This window comes from Triticum urartu, chromosome 7 (assembly GCF_003073215.2).
Source record: "Triticum urartu cultivar G1812 chromosome 7, Tu2.1, whole genome shotgun sequence".
In the NCBI taxonomy this organism is placed as follows: domain Eukaryota; kingdom Viridiplantae; phylum Streptophyta; class Magnoliopsida; order Poales; family Poaceae; genus Triticum; species Triticum urartu.
Window position 1 is genome coordinate 649382427 of NC_053028.1, and position 21568 is coordinate 649403994.

The window sequence follows — 21568 nt, forward strand, 5'->3', positions numbered from 1 at the left end:
AGTCGAGTCGCCTCCTCGCAGGGAGAGGCGATCCAAGCTTGACCAAGAACGACCGAGTGCTCGCGACAAGGCAACTGCTCTGGCTGGTCAGTCTTCGAAGCGCCCTCGGATCTCTTCACCAACCCTGACTGGGAAGGCGCCAAAGCACCCCAAAGTTGCAGAGCCGAAGACTCGGAAGGCGCTGCCAAAGATCAAGATCGATATCCCTGTTGCCTCCGCGTGAGTGTCTCTCCTTGTATACACTCGACGCTCCGCGTTGTTTGTTTTTCTTGTTTTAACTGGATAAACTATGGAATTGTTAGCGCTGCCACTTCCGGATCCTCAGCTTACAGGGATGACGATGAGGCGATGGAGGATGCGGTCACTTCTAATCCGGGTATGATTTCTGCCATACTATCTTTTTTTGGTTGATTCAATTGTATCGTGCATCACTGGGTGACGTGCTTTTGGCAATTTGAACCTTGCACAGCTCCCAACATTATTGACCTCCCTGATGATGAAGGAGAGCCCGAGAGGCCTTTGACGAGGAAGAACAGGCGAGCTCTTGCAAGAGGGGCGCTACAAACGACGCCGAGGGCGGAACCAGTTGTTCAGGACACTGGCGACGTCAATCGGGGTCCTGTTACCTTCGCTGAGCCGCTGTCGAGTGCTTTGCCTTCTTCATCAATTGCTCAAGCCCCTGTCGACCCACCTTCAATTTTTGTGACCCATCGTGTCCCGGAGGACGAGGTGAATGCTGCTAGGGAAGCCATTCATCAAGCGGGCATTATGATGGAGAAGATGAAGGCGGTGTGGGACGCCAGCCAAGCCGCCTATGATGCCAGTTCGGCCCTCCAGAGCAACGTTCAGGTTAGTTGGTTGCCGCTTGCTCTTTTAGGATATGCTACATGAAGAGTCTTTCCGAAAATCTTTGCATCTGCACACCCACTGGGTGCGTCGATTGAATTCTTGGACTAGTGGGGTCACAATGAGTGCACCCACTGGGTGTAGTCCCCGAGACTACGGTGGACTGCTGGCAGTCGACTGTAGTCTTAGTATTTTGTCGAATGTATAGTTTGTCTCTTCCACTCGATCTGGTCGAGTGGGATCAGAACCGGTGGGGGCACGCTGAGTGCACCCACTGGGTGTAGTCCCCGAGACTACGGTGGACTGCTGGCAGTCGACTGTAGTCTGAGTTCTTTCTCTCTCTTTTTTTTGGACTCGACTTCGGCGGGCCGGTCGAGTGGGGTCAGAATCGGTGGGGGCACGCTAAGTGCACCCACCGGGTGTAGTCCCCGAGGCTATGGTGGACTGCTGGCAGTCGACCGTAGTCTTAGTATTTATTGCCTTTGTTGTTTTTCGCTGTAAAATAACTTCTCCCCTTTGACTTCAAAAATCTTGCGATCTTGGAGCTCGCTTTGCTGACTTGGAGAAGCAGCAGATTCAACTGAACCTTGATCTGGAGCTGGCCAGGACAGAGCTGCAAAAGTCCAGAGACGGTGCTGCAGGTAAGACTATTTTGTCGACTGGTTAGTTTTAGGCTTGAGTACCCTTCTGCTATTTCCGAATCAGTCATCATTTCTTTGCAGAAAAACTGATAGAAGCTCTGGCGAAAAAGGATCAGGACATGGCTGCTGCCCATAAGGACGCTGACGACAAGACCGCTCTGGCCGAACAGATGCTTGCTTCGGTCGGCCAGTTAGAAGAAGAGAATACCAGGCTGAAGACCGCTCTGAATGAAGCCAACAGGGAGTGTACACGCTGGAAGAAGGATAACCTCCACCTGAACGAAAAGATGGAAGGCATTGCTCACAGGAGGGACGATCTGGAGAGGTACTTGAGGAGCCTTGCCAAGAAGTTGTATATCAAGCTTGAAGGTGCACATTTAGTTCCGACTGATTTTATTTTGTGTCGACTAAGTGTATGAAAATTGATTTATCCTTGGATCGTGAATGCAGAGTTTTGCCAGAACTTTGAAGAGGAGACTGGGCGGATCGAACCAGGTTTGGATCCAATCAACTCTCCCGTGAAAGATGAAGCTGCCATGAATTTGCTCCGACTGGAATCTCGCATTGACGGTGCCGTGGACTACTTGGCTCGACGGAAGGTCGCCATGTCACGGATCGACCCGGCACTTTTGCCAGAGGCTACACTCCAAAATGATCTCAAGTCTCTGATGACTCATCTTAACGGAATCCCTGACCGAGTGCAGGAGTGGAAGAAGTCTTCTGCTCGGTGCGGCGCTGATGTGGCTCTGTCTGTGGTTCGTGTCCACTGCAAGGAGGTGCGACAAGACAAGCTGGCAGCAATCAAGGTCGCCAACACCCAGAAGCATGTCTTCCAAACCTTAATGGAGACTTTCATCGCTGCAACCACTCGGATAGACGACGACGTCGACCTCGATGAGTTCGTCGAGCCTGCCAGCCCTCCTCCCGCGGAGTGAACAAACTCTTATGTCGCACCTTAAATTTGCCTTGGAATGCCGAGTGGTTTTTGTAACAGTTAAACTTTTTCGGGTCGCATTCCTGAGTACCTCGATCCGTGATCCAGAACCTTTAGGATTTTATCTGAACTTGGTTTACCGTTGAATATCTTTATGAATCTCCTGCTGAGTGAACCCAACCTTTATTCGAGACAACTTTCTGTATTCGCAGCACAGCTCCGAAGGAGGGGGAAGTAGTCGACCCATGCCTTGTATTTGTGGCGATGCTCCCCAGGGGCGGGCGGCGGTTGACCCACACCCTGTTACTGCAGAGTGGGACGGAGCGCACATTGTATTTGTGGCGAAGCTCTCCAGGAGAAGGGTGGGGGGGCAGTCGACCCGTACTTCGTTACTGTAGAGCGGGATGAATCGCGCATTGTATTTGTGGCGAAGCTCTCTAGGAGAAGGTGGCAGTCGACCTGCCCCTCATCGTCCTTGAGGATTGAGATGTGTTTGGGAGTACATAGGCGAGTACTGGACTGCAGCTAAGCCCCCGAGTGGGAGGATTTCTCTCCACTCAGTAGGGTTTTTTCAAACTTAGGCGAGTGCCTGACTGCAGCTAAGTCTCTAGGTGGGAGAACTTAGGCGAGTACTAGACTGCAGCTAAGCCCCCGAGTGGGAGGATTGCTCTCCACTCGGTAGGGTTTTTTCAAACTTAGGCGAGTGCCTGACTGCAGCTAAGTCTCTAGGTGGGAGAACTTAGGCGAGTACTGGACTGCAGCTAAGCCCCCGAGTGGGAGAATTGCTCTCCACTCGGTAGGATTTTTCAAACTTAGGCGAGTGCCTGACTGCAGCTAAGTCTCTGAGTTGGAGAACTTAGGCGAGTATTGGACTGCAGCTAAGCCCCCGAGTGGGAGGATTGCTCTCCACTTGGTAGGATTTTTTCAAACTTAGGCGAGTGCCTGACTGCAGCTAAGTCTCTAAGTGTGAGAACTTAGGCGAGTGCTGGACTGCAATCAAGCCCCCGAGTGGGAGGATTGCTCTCCACTCGGTAGGATTTTTTCAAACTTAGGCGAGTGCCTGACTGCAGCTAAGTCTCTAAGTGGGAGAACTTAGGCGAGTGCTGGACTGCAGCTAAGCCCCCCCGAGTGGGAGGATTTCTCTCCACTCGATAGGATTTTTTTTCAATCATAGGCGAGTGCCTGACTTCAGCTAAGTCTCTAAGTGGGAGAACTTAGGCGAGTACTGGACTGCAGCTAAGCCCCCGAGTGGGAGGATTGCTCTCCACTCGGTAGGATTTTTTCAAACTTAGGCGAGTGCCTGACTGCAGCTGTGTCTCTAAGTGGGAGAACTTAGGCGAGTGCTGGGCTGCAGCTAAGCCCCCGAGTGGGAGGATTGCTCTCCACTCGGTAGGATTTTTTTCAAACATAGGCGAAACGGATTCGCAGCTAAGCCCCCGAGTGGGAGGCTGGCTCACCACTCGGTAGGATTTTTTTTCAAACTTAGGCGAAACGGATTCGCAGCTTAGCCCCCCGAGTGGGAGGCTGGCTCGCCACTCGGTAGGAAACTGTTTTTACAAACTAAGGCGAAGCGGATACGCAGCTAAGCCACCCACTGGGGGATTTCTTACGCAAACAAAAAACAATAATAATCACTAGGAAAATTATAACGCTCTTGTCTTTGATAAATAAACTACAGGAGTTTTTCTTATTACATCTCATCCGAGTGATAATTTAGGTATAAAAGGGGCGGAGTAGCTCCGCATTCCAGGCTCGTGGCTCATCGATCTGGTGATCGATATTGTAAAGATGATACGCTCCATTGTGGAGGACTTTGGTGATGATGAAGGGGCCTTCCCAAGTAGGAGCGAGCTTGTGTGGTTTCTGTTGATCCACTCGGAGGACCAAATCTCCTTCTTGGAAGGCTTGACTCTTCACATTTCTGGCATGGAACCGACGTAAGTCTTGCTAATAAATGGTCGATCGGATCATAGCCATTTCTCTTTCTTCTTCCAGGAGGTCGACTGTGTCTTGCCGGGCTTGTTCTGCTTCATCTTCGGTGTAAAGCTCGACTCGGGGTGCATTGTGAAGTAGATCACTCGGCAGGACTGCTTCCGCTCCGTAAACCAGAAAGAACGGGGTTCTTCCAGTCGACCTATTCGGGGTGGTCCTCAATCCCCACAGAACTGACGGAAGCTCGTTGACCCATGCACCTGCTGCGTTCTTGAGATCACGCATCAGCCGAGGTTTTAGTCCTTTGAGAATCAGACCATTTTCCCTTTCTGCTTGCCCATTCGACTGGGGGTGGGCGACCGATGCGTAGTCGACTCGTCTGCCTTGAGAGGCGCAAAAAGCTCTGAACTTGTCTGAATCAAAGTTTGACCCATTGTCCGTGATGATGCTATGCGGGACCCCATATCTGAATGTTAACTCCCTGACGAAACTGATGGCAGTGAAAGCATCAAGATTCTTGATAGGCTTGGATTTAATCCATTTGGTAAACATGTCGACTGCCACAAGCACATTTGTGAAACCGCTCCTGCCTGTTCTCACTGGACCAACCATATCCAACCCCCAAACAGCGAAGGGCCAGACGAGAGGAATGGTCTTCAGGGCTGATGCGGGTTTGTGCGACATGTTGGAGTAGAACTGGCACCCTTCACACTTGTCGACTATCTCTTTTGCCATTTCATTTGCTCTTGGCCAGTAAAACCCGCTCGGTATGCTTTAGCCACAATGGTCCGAGAGGACGCATGGTGACCACAGGTCCCCGAGTGGATCTCATCAAGAATTATCTGACCTTCTTCTGGTGTTATACACTTCTGACCGACTCCAGTCGTGCTTTCTCTATACAACTGTCCCTTTATGACTATGAAGGCCTTGGATCGACGGACGACCTGTCGAGCCTCTTCCTCGTCATCCGGGAGTTCCTTCCTCAGGATATACGCGATGTACGGTATCGTCCAGTCAGGGGTGATTGCCAAGACTTCCATCATTAGGTCGACCACCGCTGGAATTTCGACTTCAGTCGGATCCGTGGCACTCTTTGGCTGCGGGACTTCATCTTTAAAAGGATCTTCTTGGACTGACGGCGAGTGGATGTGTTCCAAAAACACATTGCTGGGGATGGCTTCTCTCTTGGAGCCTATCTTTGCAAAATCATCAGCTGCTTGATTTTTCTGTCGGGGGATGTGATGAAGCTCTAACCCCTCGAATTTCTTCTCTAACTCTCTTACTGCATTACAATAACCGGTAATAGCTGGACTTCTCACATCCCACTCCTTCATCACCTGATTAACCACCAAATCTGAGTCGCCATAGACCATGAGGCGATGGACGCCGAGTGAAATGGCCATGAGCAACCCATACAAAAGTGCTTCATATTCTGCTTCATTATTTGAGGAATCGAAGTAAATCTGGAGAACATATCTGAGCTTATCTCCTCGGGGGGAAACCAATACTACCCCAGCACCGGAACCATTCAGCATCTTAGCTCCATCGAAGAACATGGTCCAGTGCTCCGAGTGAACTTGAGTCGGAAGTTGCTGTTCAATCCACTCGGCGACGAAATATGCAATTGCTTGGGACTTGATAGCTTTATTTGCCTCAAACTTGATATCTAGGGGAAGGAGTTCAATCGCCCATTTGGCCACTCGACCAGCTGCATCTCTGTTGTGCAAGATCTTTGACAATGGAGCGTCGCTGACGACTGTAATGGAATGATCAGAGAAGTAGTGGACAACTTTCTTTGTAGTCACTGACGAGCTTCTGATAATGAGGGTATCTTTGCTTCGATGGGGTCAAGACTTCAGAAATATAATAAACTGGGCGCTGAACTTTGAAGGCCTTTCCTTCTTCTTCCCGCTCGACCGTAAGTACTGTATTGACAACTTGTCCTGTGGCTGCAATGTAAAGCAGTAAACTCTCCTTGCTGATTGGGGCAGCAAGCACCAGCTGGGTGGAGAGCAGAGCTTTGAGCTCTGCAAATGCTGCATCTGCTTCCGGAGTCCACTCGAACTTGTCAGACTTCTTCATCAGTCGGTAAAGAGGCAATGCCTTTTCACCGAGACAAGAGATGAATCGACTCAAAGCGGCCAAGCAACCTGTAAGCTTCTGGACGTCATGCACACGCACAGGACGCTTCACCCGGAGTATAGTACCAATTTTTTCAGGATTGGCGTCGATTGCCTGTTCGGAAACGAGAAAACCGAGTAGCTTTCCGCCTGGAACTCCGAATGTGCACTTTGATGGATTGAGCTTGATATCATACCTCCTGAGGTTGGAAAAGGTTTCAGTAAGGTCAGTCGGCAGGTCGGAACCCTTCCGTGACTTAACCACAATATCATCCATGTATGCCTCCACATTCCGAGTGATTTGGGTGAGTAAACACTTCTGAATCATCCTCATGAATGTGGCTTCGGCATTCTTGAGGCCGAATGGCATGGTAACATAGTAGAAGCACCCGAATGGGGTGATGAAAGCTGTTTTAATCTCATCAGGTCCATACAGACGGATCTGATGGTACCCGGAATAGGCGTCTAGAAAAGACAGTCGCTCACATCCCGCAGTCGAGTCGACTATCTGGTCGATGCGGGGGAGAGGAAAATGATCTTTCGGGAAGGCCCAATTGATATGTTTAAAGTCAATGCACATGCGAAGTGACTTGCCCTTCTTGGGAACCATGACAACATTGGCGAGCCACCCGGAGTGGTAGATTTCTCGGATAAACTCCGCCGCTAAAAGCCGAGCTACCTCTTCGCCAATAGCCTTTCTCTTCTGGATGGCGGACCGTCGGAGATGTTCCTTGACAGGTTTTACTTTTGAGTCGACTCTTAGGCGGTGCTCAGCCAGCTCCCTTGGAACACCCGGCATGTCAGAGGGCTTCCATGCGAAGATGTCCTAGTTCCTACGGAGGAATTGGATGAGCGCTTCTTCCTATTTGGAGTTGAGCATCGTTGAGATGTGAGTCGGAGCAGCATTGGGATCGGTCGGGTGAATCTGAACTGGCTTCGTTTCACTGGACGACTGAAAAGCTGATTCTGAAGCAGGCTTCTTGGCTCGTAGTAACTCACTCGGATCAGCAGTCTTCTGGTACTCTTGCAGCTCGACCACTGCCATCTGAGCATCAGCAATCTTTGAGCCTTTCTGAAAACACTCTTCTGCTTTCTTCCGATTGCCTGTAATGGTGATCACACCTTTGGGACCAGGCATCTTCAATTTTAGATACACATAACACGGTCGGGACATGAAGCGTGCATAAGCCGGTGTGCCCAAAATAGCGTGATAGGCACTCTGGAAGTCTACAACTTCAAATGTCAACTTCTCTTTCCGGTAATTCTTGGAATCACCAAAAACCACATCAAGGGTAATCTGGCCGAGTGATTCAGCCTTCTTCCCAGGAATGACTCCATGGAAACTCATGTTGCTGGTGCTGAGTCTGGACATCGGAATGCCCATCCCTTTCAATGTCTCTGCGTACAATATGTTCAAACCACTGCCACCATCCATTAGGACTTTGGTCAGTCGAGTGCCTTCAACCACTGGGTCGACCACCAGAGCTTGCCTCCCAGGGGTGGCAATATATGTTGGGTGACCGGACTGGTCGAACGTGATGGCAGTCTGGGACCATTTCAGATAACTTGGTGTCGCCGGAGCAACCATATTCACCTCTCGATTGATGACTTTCAGTCGACCTTTGCTCTCAACATCAGCAAAAATCACCAAGGTGGAATTGACTTGAGGGTATCCGTCGTCACTGTCCTCTTTGTCCTCGACTTTGTCCGACTCCTTTTCCTTACCCTTGGGTTGCTTACCCTGGAACTGTTGGATCAAGAGTCGACACTGTCGAGTGGTATGTTTCGGGTAAATGAAATTACCCTCTTCATCTTTCTTCATGTGGACGAGACATGGCAAGTCCAACACATCATTTCCGTCCTGGTCTTTAACCTTTTTGGGGTTCCAAGGCCCTTTAGGTTTCCCTTTAAACTTTCCCTGAGTTACGGCCAAGGCTTCCCCGGGAGCAGCTGGCTCGGCTTTCCTCTTCTGTTTCCGATTGGAATTCCCTCCAGTTTCTTGGGCGACTGACTTCAGCTTGCCGCTCCGGAGTCGATCCTCATCTTCACCATTAGCGTACTTGGTGGCAATCTCCATCATCCAATTCAGGGACATCTCTCCGGTTCGACCGAATTTCATGCTCAGTTCTCTGTGCTTGACGCCCTTTTTGAAAGCACAAACCGCTTGGTGGTCAGGCACATTCTCCACCGAGTGATGTAACGTGATCCACCTCTGGATGTAATCCCTCAAAGATTCATTTGGTTTCTGTACACAAGACCGCAGTTTCGTCAGCCCTGCCGATCGCTTGCACGTGCCTTCGAATGTGGTGACGAACACTCGAGAGAGATCCTCCCAAGTGTAAATGCTGCTAGGCGCCAACTGGTTCAGCCACGCTCTGGCCGAGCCCTCTAACATGAGAGGCAGGTGCTTCATGGCCACTTCATCATTGCCGCCGCCTATCTGGGCGGCCACTCGGTAATCTTCAAGCCAAGTATCGGGCTTGGACTCGCCAGTGAACTTACTGACTCCAGTCACCAACCTGAAGTTGGGAGGAATCACAGCGCCCCTGATGGCTCGACTAAAGCACTCTGGCCCCGATACATGCACTCTGCTGTTGGTAGGGGCATCTCTGTCGTGACCTTCTCGGTGAGCCCTGTTCCGGTCGACCAAACCTTGGACGAGAATGGATCTCGCGTCAAAGCCTGGCCCTCTGGGGTCGACTGAAACCCTTCGCCCACCACTATGAGTGCGCCTGTCATCCTACTGGCGAGACACATACGACCCGCTCCTCGGGGGAGGCGTGGGCACTCGACGCCGACCATCACGACTGACTCGGTGTTCATACTGTTCATGGTTCCCATACTGGTCACGCCGGTCCCCACGTCCCTCACGCTTCGGGGGCGATCTCGGGCTGTGAGCCGACTGGACTGTGTCCGCGGCAACGGATCTGCTGTGAATCCTGTTCCGCGACTAAGAAACAGCGGAATTCTGATCTCCTACTGCCCGGAGCAACACTCTGATCTGCAGCAAGCCTCTGCCAGCCTCCGACTGGGAAGGCTGAATCGACTCCGCTATGCGGGCTGCAGCTGCTAAATTCTGAATCAGAGTTCGATATACCTGCGGGGGCGGGAAAAGCTGACGTCGACTGGATTCGGGAACCCGTTGTCGCGCCCGCTCGTCGAGTGCTCGCTGGAGGTTTTCCAGTCGAGCACGCTTGGCCAAATTTGCCAGGCGCGCGTCCTCCAAGGCGCGAGCCTCGGGGGTTTCTCCAATGATAGGAGTGTGCAGTGCATCCATGTTTCGGCGGCAAAGTTCTTCCCTCTGCAGCGACGTGAGAGGCTCGGGAAGATATTCCTCATGGGGACGCGACGGGTCGCCTCCGCCCGTGCCTCCGTCGGGCGGGGAAAACCGGGAGGACTGGGTGGTCCATCGGCCATCAGAACCTCCGCCGCCGAATCGCTGCTGCCGCACTCGGATGCGGTCTCTACGGAGCCAATCGACAGATCGAACAGGCCGTAGAGGGATTCGTCGGGCTCGATCGCCACGACTTGAGGGATGGCCGACTGACGGGCCACCACGTGTCTCACCCACCGCTGAAGTCTTGACCGACCGGAGCGCTTGCGCCGGCGGGAAACGGAGAGGGAGGACAGCACAGGAGCCGACCGGTAAGGGGTCGACGGTTGCCGCAGGAGAACGCCGCGGACGCACGCGCGAAAGTGCATTGCCCCGCGGACAGAGAGTACGTCCACGTCGAGCGGAGCCTCCTGAAGCCAGGCGGAGTCGTCGGCGATGAACGTGAGCGCGCCGAGACGGATCTCGCGGCCCTCCACCAAAACTCTATCGAAAACCATGATGATTCGGGTCGGAAAAGATCGCAACTCCTCCAACAAAACGCTAAAACACCGGCCCGACGGTGGGCGCCAACTGTCGTGGTTCTAAGCCTGACAGTGATGTAGGGGGGGTACGTATGGAGAGGCGGGATCTTAGCTGTGGAGAAGTTGTAAGCACGCAAGGTTTACGAGTTCAGGCCCTTCTCGGAGGAAGTAATAGCCCTACGTCTCGGAGCCCGGAGGCGGTCGACTGGATTATGCGTGTATGAGTTACAGAGGTGCGAACCCTTGTCTCGGAGGGGGGGGTGAGTTATATAGAGTGCGGCAGGCCCCCGGCCAGCCCACGTTACCAAGGGTTCAATGTTCATTAAGGCGAGGCGCGTTACTGGTAACGCGAGTAATAAAGTGCTATGATGACCATAAAAAGCTATTTAATGACTGACCGTTAGCGTGCGGAGTGACTTTAGGTCTCCTGGCCGTCGAGTGGTTGGATCTTGGTCGAGTGATTGCTTCTTGGTCGAGTGTCTTCGAGTCTGTCGAGTGGAACACCTTCAAGTCGATTGAAAGGTGATTTCTTCTAGAGATGTCCTCGGGTAGGGTAGGTAGGACAGGTCCATGACCCTAGCCTAGGTACATAGCTTCATCACCAGCCGACTACTAGAGCAGTCGGCTGGCCGACTTCCCGCTCACCTTGCTGCAATCTGAGAAAGCTCAAGTACTTGCCTTCCCAAAAACGACCAAGTCCTTCTCCGGCCGGAGACTGCAGAGCAGCTGTCTGGCTGGGAAGGCGGCGGCCAAGGGAAGGCGGCAAAGGAAAAACCCAAAGGATAAAAAGCAAACATAAACGGAAGCCAAACACATGCATAATATTTACACAAAAGACCTTCGAAAGGCCAGCATTCAACATAGTCTGAATACACCCCCAATGGGTGGAACTGCGCAAATTTAAAGATTGTTCAAAGAAGTAACAAGTAGGAAATCTAGGACGGCGGATCAAGCCAGGGGTGCAACAAGCGAGTGGGGCAGGTTGGCGGAGTCGGCGGTGCCGGCTAGAGGAGTGACCGGCTGGCGAGTCTCGGCATCGTTGCGAGAAGCACGATCGGGCTGAGGCGGGCTGGTCGCTTCACCATCCGGCGCAGCGTCTTCATCATCCTCTCCCTCCTCTTCGCCCTCGTCACTAGAGGCAATCTCCTCCGCTGAGTCCTCACCTTCGGCCGAGTTTAGCCCGAACCACTCCTCCGGCTAAGCGACGCCGGCATCATCCACCTCAGGAGCAAAGGCGCTGGTATCGGTATACTCGGGGATCGCCGAGGCGCGCTGGATGATAGCCGGCCGCACCGCCTCTAGCTCCTCGTCAGCCTCCTGCCGCCAGGTGCTCAGCTGGTCCAAATTCGGCCCAGGATACCAAGCCCGAATGAACTCCAGAGCCCGCCCAGCACCGGAGCGGGCCGCTGACGCCTTCCAAGCCTCGAAGCGGCCGACTGCGACCTCCAGCCAGTCGGCGGTCCGACTTGGGCTGCACGGAATCACCTCGCCAGGCCAGAGGGCGGCCAGCAATTCCGCTTCGGCGTGCTGAATACGGCGGAGCATACGATGGGCCGGCTGCAGGCGGGCTTGAAGCCCCAGAAGCTGCTCCTCAAGTGACCGACTGGCATTCGGTGCAATCTCAGCGCCCGCCTGCCCTCGCGTGTCGCGGTAGGCCTCGATGGCTTGGGTGGCGGTGGTTGAGTAGCCGGGGAAGTAATCTGCGCAAAGAGGAAAGCAGCGACAGAAAATCAAAAAATGAATTAGATAGTAGAAGGCAGGCAAGGAAGCAAAGAAGAAGGCGGCCTACTGTCAATCAAGTCTTCCACCCGGCTGTAGCCTTGGCTCAGCGCCTGCCTCATCTCGGCCTAGTTTGCCGCCTCGGTCTCATACTCGGCTTTGAGGGCGGCCTCGCTGTCCTGCGCTGGCTTCGGGGCCGCCCTGTGGCTCTCCTCCTAGTCGGCCAACCTCTTGGCCAGGCGGTCACGCTCTTGAGCCAGGGCGGTGCACTCGGCCTCCTTGGCACGAAGGGCGGTCTGGGCTCCGCTCAGCTGGCTCCTCAAGTCGGCATTGGCCCCTGGAATATAAAGAAAGAAGTCGTCAAGAAAAGATCCGACCCGACTACTCGGTAGTCGGCCCGAATCTCGGGGGCTACACCCAGTGGGTGCGCTGATGCACCGCCACTTAAAAGAAAAACAGAGCGCTTACTCCGGCTCTCGGTCAGATCAGTGGCTTTCTGATTCAACTCCTGGGCCTGGGAGTTGAAGGCGGCCGCGCGGAGGTTGTGGTACTCCTACAGAGAAGTCAAGGGACGTGAGTAAGAACAAGATGGTAATCAAGCTTTCCAATAAGTTCCAAGCCGCCTGCTCAGCAGCCGGCTCGGAACTCGGGGACTACACCCAGTGGGTACACTGACGCGCCCCCACGGAAGAAATTAAAAGCAATCAAAGGAGCAGGAGGACTCACCCGAATAACCGACCGCGTCGTGAGAAACTCCTGGGTGTACTAGTTCAGCGCGGTGGCTTGGGCCTAAAGCCGACTCCGGATGTCCTGCGTCGCCACATTCAGCACGGCTGTTCCGCCGCCTGGCGTCCACCCGGATGAGATGTTGCTGGCCGCTTCTAGGTCCTGGGCAGACAAGCCGACGTCCACGGTCTTCTGCGTGTCCGGCGCTGAAGTCGCCTTCCCCGCGCGCCGGTGAAGCGGTGACGAGATCACAAGATCCCCTCCCACAGTCGGCTCGCCCCCCACCGGCCGCGCTAGCGGCACTTCAGGCCGGCCTCCTCGGCCCGCAACAGTCGGCGACGATGGCGTCATCTCCCTCTCCATCTCCGGTTGGCCGCGGCCGGCTTCCTCCAACGGGGGCACAGGGGTGTCAGGAGCCGCGGCACGGAGGGGAATGACGAACTGCAGGGTCTGGTTTTGCAGGGCCTCCACCTCCCGAGCAGCCCTCCGCTCCTCCGCCTCCCGCTCCGTTGCCTCTAGGAGATCGGCACGGGGATCTACCCGGCGAAAGTTTGAAGACCCTCCTACGGCTCCGACTATGGAGACGGCTGGGACTCGCCCAAGGGAAAGAGGGGCCCTGTTTGATAAATTTAGAAAAAAAGGTTTGGAAAAACATCAACTGAAGAAGAAGAAAAAAGAAAGGCATGAGAACAGTGACACTTACGCTGGGACCGCCTGCGGCTGCTTCACCACCTTGCGGAAGCGGGCTGCCTTCGCGGCCACCTCGTCCCGCTTGGTCGCCACCGCGGTACTCTTGGGCTTCTTCGGCCGACTGCCGAAGTGGGTCGACGCAGCTCGGCGCTTCTGCGCGCCGCCCTGGGCAGTCGGCCCGGCGGATGGGCCCGCACCATGGTGCTCGGGCACCGGTCGGCGACGCGTGATGACTTTGGCCTCGTCGTCATCTGGCCAGTCCTCAAAGCCGGCCCCGAGCCCGGACCCGCCTGCGTCGCCGCCTTCCCCCGGGACGTCGTCCTCCATGGCGGCCGCCCCCAGGTCTAGGTCATCTACATCGTCCATCATACGGTCGGGGAGGAACTGGCGTTCCACCCGGGCGGCCCCGACTGCTGGCGGAAGCATGGGGTTCTGCCAATGAAAGGCTGGCTGGTCAGGAGTCGGCCACCATGAACTCAGCAACGAGCAAAGAGGATGAGAAACTTACCACCGGTGGAGGATTGGCGCGAGAGTACGGCACCTTGCCTTACTGCCACTCCTCGGTGATCTTGCAGTTGGATATGTAGTTCACCATGTAAGACACCTCGGCGTGAGGCATCTCCTTGGTGCTTAGCCGGCACGGGTCGAAGCGGCCGCTCATCTGGCAGATCATATGAGGTCGGCCCTGGAGCGGGAGCACCCAGCGCTCCACGAAGGCGGCTGTCGGTGTCAAAACCGACGGATCTTGGGTAGGGGGTCCCGAACTGTGCGTCTAGGCCGGATGGTAACAGGAGGCAAGGGACACGAAGTTTTACCCAGGTTCGGGCCCTCTCGATGGAGGTAAAACCCTACGTCCTGCTTGATTAATATTGATGATATGGGTAGTACAAGAGTAGATCTACCACGAGATCGGAGAGGCTAAACCCTAGAAGCTAGCCTATGGTATGATTGTTGTTGTCTATGTTGTCCTACGGACTAAAACCCTCCGATTTATATAGACACCGGAGAGGGTTAGGGTTACACAAAGTCGGTTACAATGGTAGGAGATATGAATATCCGTATCGCTAAGCTTGCCTTCCACGCCAAGGAAAGTCCCTTCCGGACACGGGACGAAGTCTTCAATCTTGTATCTTCATAATCCAAGAGTCCGGCTGAAGGTATAGTCCGGCTATCCGAACACCCCCTAATCCAGGACTCCCTCAGTAGCCCCCGAACCAGGCTTCAATGACGATGAGTCCAGCGCGCAGATTGTCTTCGACATTGCAAGGCGGGTTCTCCCCCAAATTCCGTGTACCTGTTGAATAAAGTCCGGTTTCTTGTAAATGTTGCGCTCCTTGGCTTCTACGCCCAATAATGGCCGCTTCCCACGTGTCAAACCAATATGAAAAGTCCAAGTGTTTTTACATTCACACCCTTAGCCACGTAAATGAGCTGCCCTATTTAAGGGGACGAGGATTTAGATCCAAACCACATCTTCCCCCCTTCGCGAGTGTTCATCAGAGCGCATCCGACAAAGGCCCATTCCACCATGGCCAGCCATCACTACTCCTCCTCTCGCCCTTCCAGCCCTCATCCTGGGTACTGGGAGAGATGCTCCGTCCCGCATAGCGAGCTAGTGACGCTCTAGACCAAGGTATTCCTCCCCCCGGCCTACATGGTCCCGGTCCGAGCCGGTCATGCCATCTATAACGGCAGAAAGCAAGCGGAGAGTGCCCCCAATCCCTCCAAAGGAGAGCGGGTATGCCTTGTCCCCTATCTAATAAGGGGGCTCGGGTTTCCAATCCATCCATTCCTCCGGGGGCTGCTGGAGTTCTACGGCCTCCAGCTACACAATCTCACGCCAGCCTCCATATTGCATATTCCGGGCTACGTAGCCCTCTGCGAGCTGTTTTTGGGCATTGAGGCTCAATTCAGGCTATGGAAAATGTTATTCTTCCTTGTGCCCCGCTCTAAGGAGGGGTCAATGTATCAAGTGGGCGGAGCCGAAGTGTGGCGCATCGCCGGGACCGGATATTTGTCCGGAACCCCAAAGAATGCGTCCGAAGACTGGCCCTTGGAATGGTTCTACATAGAAGACGTCCCGCTGTCGGATCCTGTCCGGATCGGCCTCCCTGAATTCGACAGTGCTCCCTTAAAGAAGCGCCTAAGCTAGCGTCCACGGAGCCCTCAGAGGGAAAGTGACAGGAACATCATTTACCTGATGGGCCGAATAAGATTGTTAGCCCATTCCGGACTAACCATGATCGGGGTTATGGCCGAATGCATCATGCGGGGGGTGCACCCGCTTCAGTATAGAAGCCACCCCATGTGGGACTTCAACGGCGAGGACGACGCCACCCGCTATGGCCGTAAGGTGCCGGATTCAGCTGCCGCTCTACTAAAGATCTTGTCCACTTTGTATAATGGAGAAGAGGAGGGATTTCTCCGCGTCAACCCACAGGGCGGATTCTCTATGCACAATCCCCCAAGCTGGCTAAGTGGTCGTATTTACTTGCCCATCCGTTTTGTATTCCCATTGTTAATTATTCAGTCTGACGACTTCAACGCAGGAATGGCGCCGGGCTGTTAAGAAAATAAGCAGCCCTCCTCCACAACCAGAGGACCCAGAACGGTCCCTCGACCCGGCCTCTCAAGAGGATCTGGACATATCTATGGAGCTGATTGATGGAGTGTTTCATCAATTGAGCAAGGACAACACCTTCGTGGCCATTACGGCCGATTACCCAGGGCTAATTCTGACCTCCCAGGTAACTGAGATCGAAGTCCCATTACCCCGAATAGGTGTCCGCCCTCTCGTGTTTTCAGTTTCCTGATTACAACCGAACTTTGCAGGGGAGGTTATTGAGGCGGAAGGCCGAACCTGTGGCGACAAGCCAACGAGGGGCTGCAGGGCCCCGTGGGCAGAAAAGAAGTGCAGTCCGGACCGAGGCGTCAGCGCAAAGGTATGGCGCGCCCCCTATCCCAAGTGTTATACCTTCGAGGCACATTGACACTCGTGCTCTCTTCAGGACAAAGAGACCTCGCCAGACTATATCCGGAGAGGCTGCCAATCGCGCCTCCACTAGCCAGGCTCCAAAGCCTGGTCGGGAAGCGGAGGCGAACACGAGGCGCGCACCAGACGCTCCTCCGACAGAGGATGCGAACAGGCTGTCTGCCACCAATTCCGAGGTGGAGAGTGCCATGAACCACAGGCGTCGCCGGACAGTTCTTCGGGACGCTTGTTTCTTCCAAGAGGCATTGGATGCCTTCAATTCGGGAGACGCGTACCTCCGTGCCGCTCAAAATGGTCTAGCTAGAGCCACGGAGCAATATGTAAAAGACATACGGGTAAGAAAATTTTGGTAAATATATATATACCAGTAGCCCCCGAGACTTGAAACAGTTAGAATAACTGATTTATGGGTCATTTGTTATGCAGGTTCTTACAGAAAAGAATTCCCTACTGTCCAAGGAGCTGGAAGAGTGCAAAGCCCAACTTGAGGCCGCACTAGCCGCGGTAGGGGAGCCCAAGGAGACCCCCTCTGGTAATATACACTTCGAAAGATAAGTATTTTGTGAAGCACGGCATGGGTGCGAATCTGATAAATGAAATTGCAGATGGTGCCGGATCGAATCCGGAGATGCAACACCTCCTACGCCAGCTAAAGGCTGGTGAGAAGGTGCTGACAAAGGTGAGGCAGGAGAAGAACGATCTCCAAGATGCCAACACCAAGCTGGGCGTCGAGCTGAAAGATGTTCGTGCCCAGCTGTCAGACTCTGTGAAGGAGAATCAGCGGCTTCGGCGCGGCATATTTAGTAAGTGCTTGAACGAACCTTTGAAAGAAAGTTCGGCAGGGAAGTCGACTAACAGAGCAATGTCTGTAGGTGTGCTAACAGGTCGTCCTGCAGAGGATATGCCCGGTTCTACAGGTGACCTTCTTCCCGAGCTCTCACAACTGCTCGATCGAGTTCGGCAGGCGATGCAAGGCGCCGCCCAGGCCCTGTGGCCATCCGTCTCCATGCCCGAAGGTCTTGGAGAGCTTGCGGAGAAGCTAAAGGGAGCACGGCGGCGCTTCCGATTGTGGAAGATATCAGCATGCCGTCAGGGTGCGAGGGAGGCCTGGGCCATAGTGAAGACGCGGTACTCAAAGGCTGACCCCAACCATATGGCCGAGGTCGGTCCTATAGGGCCCGATGGGAAGGAGATCCCTGTAAGCTTAGTATACGGCCAAGTAGAGTTGGCCGCAAAGTATTCCCAGCAGGACTGTAAATTAGACAGCCTGTTAGATGGTATTGAAGAGGAATACAATCAGTCAAAATGACTGTAATTTAATTGACATTTATAATGTCTTCTAGCCGGATTGTAGATCATTTGTCATGGCCGACCCTTTCGCTTCAGCCTCGGGACCTGACGGTCCGGAGTGTGTACGAATTCTCATGCGGTTATATAGGAACCCAAGAATGCATGGAGACCAGGCGTAGGGGTCATTGGTGCGTAAACAGACAAGTGCCCGACTAGTTATGTTATATTACATGGTTAGTAAGAAACATCTTCCAGGGAGAATGGTTCCGTTAGGGGTTCCTTTCCCTGGGAGGCATGCCCTAAAGTGCATGTCCATGCTGCGAAAAGAAACGCAGGAAAAACATCTGGGGGCATATAGATAAATAAAAAAGATCATCTTTAGTTCACCGACCGAGTATTCCCTTAAGAACGCTAGCTTTCGGCTTCACCCAGTCTGAGGTACACGTCCGGCTGACCCGGCAGTAACAATCGCAGAGGTGCTCCCTTTACCACCTAGCCGAACAATCGGGAACGTAGGGGTAAGCACAGGAGCTAGGCAACCCAGCTTGGCCAAAACTTAAGTCATATCGATGCATATAATGGTGAATAAAAGGTACATGCGGAAGTGTGACACATGTGTTGGGCATGAAGCCCGTATAAATAAGCTTCTGTTTAAAGAAGCCCCCAGGTCTAATGAGCGCGGATAGCGCGTCACTTTATGAGCTTTTAAAGGCTATAAGAGACTGAGAGAGAAGAAGAGGAATGTAAGACAGAAAGTATATAAAAAATGGACAGAGGAAGGAGACGAACACAGAGTCCGGCGCTAGGCATAGAATCTTCGGAGACAAGCTGCGTTCCATGGGTTCGGCTCGAGTCGGTTATCCGATGCATTTCGTAGGCGGTACGCTCCACCAGTCAGAACCTGGTCAATTATGAAGGGACCTTCCCACTTGGGCTTGAGTTTGGCCTTTTTCTTGTCCGGCGGGCGTAGAACTAATTCGCCAACGTTGTAATTTTTGGCCCGTACTTCTCTGCTTTGGTATCGTCGAGCCTGCTGTTGATAGAATGCGAACGGGCTTTTGCCACATCATGCTCCTCCTCCAATGCGTCCAAACTGTCCTGCCGATCGCGCTCGACTTCTCTTTCTTCGTACCTACGCACTCGAGGTGAGTCATGAATTATGTCGCAAGGCAAAACTGCCTCTGCGCCGTACACCATAAAGAATGGTGTGTATCGGGTGGTGCGATTTGGCGTGGTCCGCAGCCCCTAGAGTACGGAGTCGAGCTCCTCTACCTAGTGCATGTTGGATTCCGTGAGGGACCGCACTAATCTGGGTTTAATGCCGCTCATGATAAGACCATTTGCACGTTCGACCTGGCCGTTAGTTTGTGGGTGATAGACGGAAGCATAATCGAGCTTGATGCCCATGTTTTTGCACCAGAGTTTTACCTCGTCGGCCGTAAAGTTCGTGCCGTTATCAGTGATGATGTTGTGGGGGATGCCCTAACGGTGTACAACCCCGGATATAAAGTCTATCACAGGTCCGGATTCGGCCGTCTTAACAGGCTTGGCTTCTATCCATTTGGTGAACTTATCCACCATGACCAGTAAGTATTTTTGCTTGTGGGTTCCGCCTTTAAGGGGTCCAACCATGTCAAGCCCCTAGACCGCGAAGGGCCAAGTGATGGGGCTAGTTTGGAGGGCGGTGGGTGGTATATGGCTTTGGTTTGCAAAGAGCTGGCAACCAGTGCATCGTTGGACTAAGTCCTGGGCGTCTGCCTGGGCCGTCGGCCAGTAAAAGCCTGTGCGGAAAGCCTTTCTCACAAGGGACCGAGCTGCAGCGTGATGACCGCCGAGTCCGGCATGAATTTCAGCCAGGAGGTTCCGCCCTTCCTCTTTGGAGATGCATGTTTGAAGGACTCCGATAGTGCTTTTCTTATAAAGTTCTCCCTCGTGGACTTTGTAGGCTTTGGATAGCCGCACGATGCAGCGTGCCTCATTTTGGTCCTCGGGGAGTTCCTGCCTAATAAGGTAGGCGAGGAATGGTTCTGTCCACGGGGCGATGACGGCCATTATTACGTGGGCTAAAGGTGTTATTTCATTGGCAGAGCCTCCAATTGTGTCAGAATGTTCGGTGTCGGGCAGTGCGGTTGGGTCTGGGCTGTTATTGTTCGGCTCCCCTTCCCATACTACGGATGGCTTGAACAGCCTTTCCAAGAAGATGTTGGGGGGACTACATCGCGTTTTGCACTGATGCGTGCCAGGACATGTGCCGCCTGATTATTTTCCAGGGCTATATGGTGAAATTCAAGCCCCTCGAACAGAGCTGACATTTTTAGGACGGCGTTGCGGTAAGCTGCCATTTTTGGATCTTTGGCATCGAAGTCTCCATTTATTTGGGATATTGTGAGGTTCGAATCCCCACGCACCTCCAGGTGTTGAATGCCCATGGATACTGCCATCCGGAGACCATGTAAAAGGGCCTCATATTCGGCTGCATTGTTGGAGTCCGTGTACATAATCTGGAGTACGTATTGAACTGTGTCTCCTGTGGGGGACGTCAAAACGACGCCATCCCCTAGTCCGTCCAACATCTTGGAGCCGTCAAAATGCATGATCCAATTTGAATATGTGCCGTACTCTTTAGGGAGTTCGGCCTCCGTCCATTCTACGACGAAGTCGGCCAAGACTTGCGACTTGATGGCTCGCCGTGCCTTATAAGTTATGTCGAACGGGAGGAGCTCAATGGCCCATTTTGCAATCCGGCCCGTTGGGTCGCCGTATTTTATAATATCATTAATTGGTACTTCCGAGGCTACTGTTATTGAACACTCTTAAAAGTAGTGTCGTAGCTTCCGGATGCCATGAATACCGCGTACGCAATCTTTTGGTAATGCGGGTAGCGTGATTTGTAGGGAGTGAGGAAAGTGGACACGTAATAGACCGGCTTTTGAAGGGGGAATTTGTGTCCGTCCGCTTCTCGTTCGACGACGAGCACTGCGCTTACAACCTGATGTGTTGCTGCAATGTATAATAGCATTGGTTCGCCAATGTTTGGCGCGTCCAGGACTGGGTTTGCTGCCAGTATGGCTTTTATTTCATCGAGTCCGGCCGTGGCTGCATCCGTCCATTTGAAGTGTTCGGTGTGCCGAAGGAGGCGGTAAAGGGGTAGGGCCTTTTCTCCCAAGCGGGAGATAAGCGGCTTAGAGCCGCCACGCATCCGGTTAACTTTTGTATTTGTTTGAGGTCCTTTGGGATATCCAGTTGCGACAGAGCTCGGATCTTGGCTGGATTTGCTTCGATTCCTCTACCGGATACAATGAAGCCCAAGAGCTTTCCGGCAGGAACGCCAAAAACGCATTTTTCCGGGTTGAGCTTGATGTCGTATGTTCGGAGGTTATCAAATGTGAGCCTCAAGTCGTATACTAGAGATTCAACATGTCTTGTTTTGACGACCACATCATCTACATATGCCTCCATTGTTTCGCCGATCTGGCTTGCCAGACATGTCTGAATCATGCGCTGATATGTTGCGCCGGCGTTTTTGAGCCCGAAGGGCATCGTGTTGAAGCAGAATGGGCCGTATGGTGTGATAAATGCCATTGCGGCTTGGTCTGGTTCTGCCATCTTGATTTGATGGTAGCCAGAATATGCGTCGAGGAAACACAATGAATCGTGTCCTTCGGTACCATCGATAATTTGATCGATGCAGGGGAGGGGTAAGGGATCCTTTGGGCAAGCCTTGTTAAGGTCTTTAAAATCAACACACAGGCGCCAGGATTTGTCCTTCTTTGGTACCATCACCAGGTTTGCTAGCTAGTCCGGATGTTTTATGTCTCTGATG